General features: G+C 31.1%; 1 long non-coding RNA gene across 1 annotated transcript; it reads left to right on the top strand.

The window, feature by feature from the left end:
• The first annotated feature begins 2,877 nt into the window (after positions 1-2,877).
• On the top strand, positions 2,878-3,849 carry LOC141692855 (uncharacterized). Its single transcript, XR_012562933.1, has 3 exons — positions 2,878-2,951; positions 3,111-3,173; positions 3,805-3,849. It is a non-coding gene; the product is annotated as an uncharacterized LOC141692855 (long non-coding RNA).
• Positions 3,850-6,855: the final 3,006 nt, after the last annotated feature.

Raw genomic sequence — 6,855 nt, 5'->3', positions numbered from 1 at the left:
TAATACAAAAAATTATTCTATAAACTTTACGTCACATATCGTAATTTTTGTTTTACGAAAAAAAATAAATTACAGATAATTAATTTAAAATATCGATCTCATGTCTTATTTTTAAATTAATATTTATGTTAATTAAAATCAAATTAAATTTTAATTAAGTAATGGCTATATAAAAGTAAATGAAATTGCTAAGTTTCAACATTTTTTGATATGGAAGTGTTCAGGGACTATTTGGATCAAGGAAACTATTAAAGGTAAATAATCATAATTTCTATTCAAGCTAAATAATTGTTTCTATCATGTGATTTCTACTCAGTTAAAATTAAAAAGGAGAAAAATTGATACATTTTCATGGAAATCTTATTATTATTCACATTAGTATGTTTAAAATTCATTATCCTAACGGTACCTAAACACATTAACATTAAAAAAACGTACTGAAACTTCATTTACTTTTATACAAATATTATTTGATAAACATTTTATTTGATATTAATTAATTTTATTGTTAATATATAAAAATGACATAAGATTGATACTTTAAACCAATTATATTTTTCCGTATAACAAAAATTAATGTATGTTACATAAAATTTATATAATAAATTTTTTTATTATGACTTGAAACACGTTTAGTTAATATTTATTCGACAATTAAACTCACCCAATTATGTTACACAATTTTCCATTTACGGTATTAATTATCAAATAATTATCTCACTCAATAACGTTATAAATACATAATTTTTAAAATACTTTTTGCACCAGGCATCATAGTTTTTTTTATAAATTCTAGTTGTTGTCAACCGAAAAATCTATAAACGTTCATAAATTATCACAGTTCATCACTAACATCGATAAATCTAACCATCAAATATTATAAAATATTTAAGAAAACTAAATTAAATGGAAGCGAAATAAAAATCTCAAAATTTTATCTCAAAACAATATTCTTGTAAATTATTCATCATTTTTAAAAATTCTAAAAAATTAATAATTAGATTAAAAAACTAAAGATACCTTGACTACGATTTATATAGCTAAAAGAGGCTTAATATTTCAAAAAGTATACAGTGATGCCAGAGTAAAGAAAAAGATGTAGTCTGGGTTCATTCCTTATAAAAATAACAATAATTCATATTAAAGTAATTAAATGCGGAGATAAGGATTAAAAACTTATGACTTGAAGCGGCCGAAAATTCGGAAGAGCATACCTATACTGCATACATATTAGGTTAAATGGATATTAAGATGTCATGTCACATGTCTTTTAATTTATATATATATATATATATATATATTTCTTTTTTATATTTTTAATTTTATTATTACTTCGAGATCTAATATATTGTATAATATATTTTAATTTTAATTAATATTCTCATATTAATTTTTTGTTCTTTTTCTGTGTTTTTACGTGTTCTTATTCTATTCTATATTCCGACATTAATATTTTATTATTTAAATTTTCGGGAATATTTTACATGTCTTTCATTAGATAATAAACTTTCTCAAATAAAAGAATCCCCTTCGCGGAGTGCACTATATTTCGATACAATTCATTCACGTGAAAGTGCTACTTGACCAAAATAAATTGAAAATTAATCAAGGGGATAAGCTATAATTGGATTGGCTTGCCGCAAAAGTAATACATATAAAGTCGGCAGTTCAATATATAAGTAATTATTTTCTTGGGGAACTGACCACGCTAATTTCACAACATATAGTCTCGAGCGCTCATGCAATTTATCATCTATTCCAATACTCAAGCATCATTTCTCTTTTATCTCTCAAACTATATCTCAAAAAAATTCACTTCACAATATTAAGAAATGATTGTCTTTTCCAGCAAAATCTTCGTCAAAGCGAAGGTGCATGCATTCACTTTGAAAAATCAACTCCCAAATGGGAATGATTTAAAATGTTCTATATGACAATAGAAAATTTAACTCCAAGGAAACCGAAACTTTTATCTATCTTGGTGGGTTTGAAATAAGCATTCTTTGAGAAGAAAAACCAAGTCGGGTTTGAAATAGATAATCCTGATAGAATCAAAGAAGTTGAAGTTGGTTTTTGGATCCGACCATTCTAGGGTTATCCAACAGTAGGAGCAGCATAAAAAAGATCCAAACTTAACTTACATGTGAAAATTGTTGAAGAACGCCAAAATAGGCTGTTTGATAGGTTAAAAAGTTTTAGATTTTAGACACGGGGTTGGGTGCATGTTGTAATAACCCCAATTTTTGGAATTTTTGAAACACGGATGAATAGTAACTTTTGCTGATGATGCTGATTAAGAAAAATTATCAGACCACGCTATATAGGAATACTGTTATGGAAATTCTAAGATCGTATTAGTATTCCATAAAGTAAATAAGTGTATGTAAAGATCGTCAGAATCCAATTCCGAACACTTTGATTTTTCTCGAAAATCCACCAGATACCGAAAGAATTGAGTATAAGGTAACATGATTAAAGGGATTTAAATTCAAGGATTATAAGAGAGGATTATAAAAAGGAATATAATGTATTGAGAAAGGTTAAGGGAACCCAAGTAATAAGATCCCGGGTATGATCCCTCAAACGATCAACGAGAAAGAGAGTTAAGCGAACCGTAAAACAAATAAACGTCCAAGGGGTAAGCACATGCAAGTAGCATGAGAAGGAAGCTTCTAATATAAGCTAAAACATGTGGTTAGAAGCAAGGTGACATCATCACACCACAAGAGTGAGACATGTGGCAAAGTAGTGATGCAAGCAATGATATAAGCAAGTGAAAACAAGATATTTAGCCAATAATTAACCACAACCATGCATTCTTTGCACAAATATCAAGGCAAGACAAGCAAGCAAAAGCTCTCCCCCATTTCTTTCTTCTTCCATTCGGCCTTTTCAAGAAATGAAGAAATAGATTTTCAAAACTCAAGTTCTAGGCCATGGAAAATTACAAGGTTTGTTTCCTTGGATCCTATATTTCATAACTTAGTTATACCATGAGTTTAAGATCAAGATTCCATGGTTTGCATAGCTAATCCACTCATCAAAGATGATGATGAATAGTAGTGAATAGTAACTTACTTTGATTTTCTTGATTTTCATGAAAGCTTAAGGTTGATTAAGCATAGATCAAGGTTCCTAGAGGCTTGTTAGTGACTACCCACTCTCCAAGGAAGGTATAAACTCTTGAACCCTTAGTTTTACATTTGGTTTGTTTGGATGATAATAGTGCTTAGATGAATGGGTTTAGTTTTATGTTGATGGATGTTGGATTGTTGTTGAATTGGTGATGATTTGGTGTAGTTTAAACTTTGGAAATCGTTAGGTTATAGCCGTCGTAATGCCCGATTTTATATAAAGTGTTTTGTGATTAACTGTTGGACCCGAACACCCACTTCTATAAACTAACCACTTCCATGTTTAGATAGGTTATGTTTCAAGCTTTGTTTTGATATGTGATTTGCTTGAATCCTATGTACGGTTTAGGAGAAACGACCGTTTTAAGTAATGGTGTTTCGCGAACGAACCTTTACCCCTCGCCTTACTCTGAAACCTTGGTTAAGGCCCTTAAATGACTAATTGGAGCATGAAACATTTATGTAGAGTGTGTTAGGCAGTTGATAAGACACTCGCGAAAGAATCGCCTTAAAACTCGTAATGGTTAAATTATTAAAAATGGTGGAGCCGAGGGTACTCGAGTGACTTAAGAGAATTAGTAAGCGCAAAACGAGCGTTAGAGTCTGAGTTGGTTAGAGTATAGATTTATAAATGACTTTTGTTTAATTCTAACTTACTTGTTGCTTATAGGTTACAAGACTCGTCCCGAGCCATTCGTAACCCCCAGTCGCTCAGGCAAGTTTTCTATCCGTTATACTGTTGTTGTGATGTATTTGTGTATATGCATGATCTTGCGTTAAATGCATATTTGTTATAGCAGATTCTTGCGATATATTGTAGCATGTTATATGGTACATATGCATGCCTGTTTCGTATTCTTGCCATATATATATCTGTTGGTTCAGTTGATAATACCTATGCTAGAGGATAGCAGTATTTTGCATATACCCTTATTATAAGGACCCAAAAGGTGAAAACATTTTCTAAAACCGGGAGTCGAGGATCCCGAGTAGATTTTATATATATGTATATATATACATATATATTTATATATATATATGGTTATAGTTTTCAAAACTATTAATCGATTAAGGTTTATTCGATAACTTTATTTTATTTAATGAATATTATTATGAATATTCATTCGAGGGCTTATGACTTCTTTATTTTATTTAATGAATATTATTATGAATATTCATTCGAGGGCTTATGACTTCTTTATTTTATTTAATGAATATTATTATGAATATTCATTCGAGGGCTTATGACTTCTTTATTTTATTTAATGAATATTATTATGAATATTCATTCGAGGGCTTATGACTTCTTTATTTTATTAAATGAATATTATTTGAATATTCATTCGAGGGCTTATGACTCTTTTATATTATTATGGATATTCATTTGAGGATGTATGACTCCTTTATTTTATGAATATTATTTATAATATTCATTCGAGGTATTATGACTCCGCTTATTACTGCAATATATTCTTTATTTTATTAAAGAATAAGGTGTCAATAATCAAACTTATTTTCGATTATTCAAATAAAGATAGTACTTTCGTATAAGTATATCTTTGGTTATTTAATACTCGTTTCAAGTATAAGTTTTAATACTTCTACTTCAATTATTTTTATAAAGATTATTCTTTGTGGGAATATTATTTAAATAATAATATTCAGACATTTTCTAAATATACGGGGGACTGATTTACTTCATTAAATCAGCTTTACTCCAAACACTCTTTAAAGTGTTTTCGAGTCTTCAAAATGATTTTTAAAAGTTAGAGCGGATCCCAAAACTCATTTTTATATTTAAGATCTTCCTTTTTAAGGGGATTTAAATACTCGCTCAAAACCTGAGGGATCCGGTTCTATGGTGTATTTTATATTCGTAACAAGGTTGCAGTTTTGGTAAATAAATTGATTACTTACCCAACGTTCGGGAAGTAAGTCCATCTATCGAGTCGGCATAAGCAACATGGGCTCAGTGGGCGTCCATGATAGTGTAAGTGGGTCAGTGGGAGTCCATCAAATGCATAAGTGGCTGAGTGGCAGTCCAGCATAAGGTCCTATTGAGACCAGGGTGATGACCAGTGGGGAATTCGTCCATCTACTAGTAGAAAAGGTTACTTATTGGTATCTTTGCCTGATCAGCAAGATATCTGGTTTATGCCAAAATTCTTTTCCTTTCCAAATTTATTGGATATTGCAATTCTGTTCATACTTTACATGACAGAGGTTTTCAGGAAATGTATAAAGAAGATGTATATGTGGATATATATATATATATATATATATGAGAACTAAATGAAGTATATCATAACTTCATTTCCGTTAATAATATTTCAAAGGTTGAATCTATTCAAATCTTGTCTTATAGTCTCATCTATGTGATGAACTTTTGAAACTGATTATAACTTGAACGGTGGTAGTTCAAGTAGTATTTGGGAAAGATATAAGTATATTGGGGTATCTTGTAACTTCGTCTTTTAAACTTATATCTAATTAATAATTGTCTTATGAATGACAAAGATTTTCAGAAAAACGTTGAGACAAGGTTAGATATATGAGATCACCTTGCAACGATATTTTTTTATACAGTTATACACTGGGACTTTGTGTATATTATGCATGGAAGAGGACTTCCAATATTTTGAAAAGTATATATGTATATATATACTGAATATTTTGCGACTTCATCGCACTAAGATATCAACTTGGTTCATTTCTTTTGACCAAGACTTTCATGAGTATTATGAGTAGGCTCATATATTGTTAATCATTATACATATTATTTTGGTGGGCTTGCTGCTCACCCTTGCTTTCTTCTTTCATCACACAACATCAGATAGATAAGATGAACAGGACCAAGCTCCCAATTCGCAAGCGAATAGGAAACGTTCCACAGCTTTCTGGAAGCGTTGAGGCCGCTGTAGCTGAGGTAGAACTTACCAATAGGCTAAGTTTTCAACTAATGATGTACCAGACTTATGTATAATTATGAATTGTAATAATGGCAAAGAAATGTAAATTTATTCAGAAACCTTTTAAGGTGTATTGACATATAATTGTGGAATAAAACGACTTGTGATTATTTTTGAATATTCATCTCTGAGACTATAACTTGTGGTGTGTGTGTTTATTATGGGGTCACAGTACAGAGTAGTTGATTGTGTATTAAGATTGGGTGTTATTAAGGGAAATGGATCTCGTGACAACCCGGATCCCCGACCCCGGATTTGGGGGTGTTACAGAAATGGTATCAGAGCTAAGCGTTATAAACCTCAGAGATGAAGTGACGTTAAGATAATAAGTTCACTAAGATAAATAAGAACTCTTGCCAAGTTCATAGTCGGACTACCTAATGTAGTACTGACAGTTAAAACCCTTATGGGAACCCTTATAGATATCGTGATAGAAGCGTAGTTCGTTATCGTATATGGTAGCGGGACTCCGAACCCTGAGGTTGAGGAGCAACAACACGATGATGTTTTATTACTAATTGGAGATCAGATTGTGGATCCGATAGAGCGTCCTAACGCAGGACCGGATGATGTTGATATTGAGGATGTTGTCCTAGAAGGGATAGTTGCTGAGGAGGATCCCATGGAGGATCCTGACAAGAATGAATAAAGGACCACTGATGAATTGATGACCATGGTTAGGTCAACTACCAGAGGTAGGATTGGTCGGTCACTACCGGAGGTTCGTTCAAATTTGTAAAGATAGTAGCCCC

This window comes from Apium graveolens, chromosome 10, assembly GCF_009905375.1.
Source record: "Apium graveolens cultivar Ventura chromosome 10, ASM990537v1, whole genome shotgun sequence".
NCBI classification, from domain to species: domain Eukaryota; kingdom Viridiplantae; phylum Streptophyta; class Magnoliopsida; order Apiales; family Apiaceae; genus Apium; species Apium graveolens.
Note: the sequence above shows the minus strand (reverse complement) of the source record. Positions and strands in the feature narration are given on the sequence as shown.